Consider the following 735-nt stretch of genomic DNA (forward strand, 5'->3'; position numbering starts at 1 on the left):
GCTTCTGCACACAGACATCATTGGCTGCCAGGCTAGGGTACAGCACTAAGCACACTCACACCGAGCTTGTGCACACACAGACGTCATTAGCTGCCAGGCTAGGGTACAGCACCAAGCACACTCACACCGAGCTTCTGCACACACAGACGTCATTAGCGCTGCCAGGCTAGGGTACAGCACCAAGCACACTCACACCGAGCTTCTGCACACAGACATCATTGGCTGCCAGGCTAGGGTACAGCACTAAGCACACTCACACCGAGCTTGTGCACACAGACGTCATTAGCTGCCAGGCTAGGGTACAGGACCAAGCACACTCACACCGAGCTTGTGCACACAGACATCATTGGCTGCCAGGCTAGGGTACAGCACTAAGCACACTCACACCGAGCTTGTGCACACAGACGTCATTAGCTGCCAGGCTAGGGTACAGGACCAAGCACACTCACACCGAGCTTGTGCACACAGACATCATTGGCTGCCAGGCTAGGGTACAGCACTAAGCACACTCACACCGAGCTTGTGCACACAGACGTCATTAGCTGCCAGGCTAGGGTACAGGACCAAGCACACTCACACCGAGCTTGTGCACACAGACGTCATTAGCTGCCAGGCTAGGGTACAGGACCAAGCACACTCACACCGAGCTTGTGCACACAGACGTCATTAGCTGCCAAGCTAGGGTACAGCACCAAGCACAGACGTCATTAGCGCTGCCAGGCTAGGGTACAGCAC

The sequence above is a fragment of the Bombina bombina genome, chromosome 10, assembly GCF_027579735.1.
Source record: "Bombina bombina isolate aBomBom1 chromosome 10, aBomBom1.pri, whole genome shotgun sequence".
NCBI classification, from domain to species: Eukaryota; Metazoa; Chordata; class Amphibia; order Anura; family Bombinatoridae; genus Bombina; species Bombina bombina.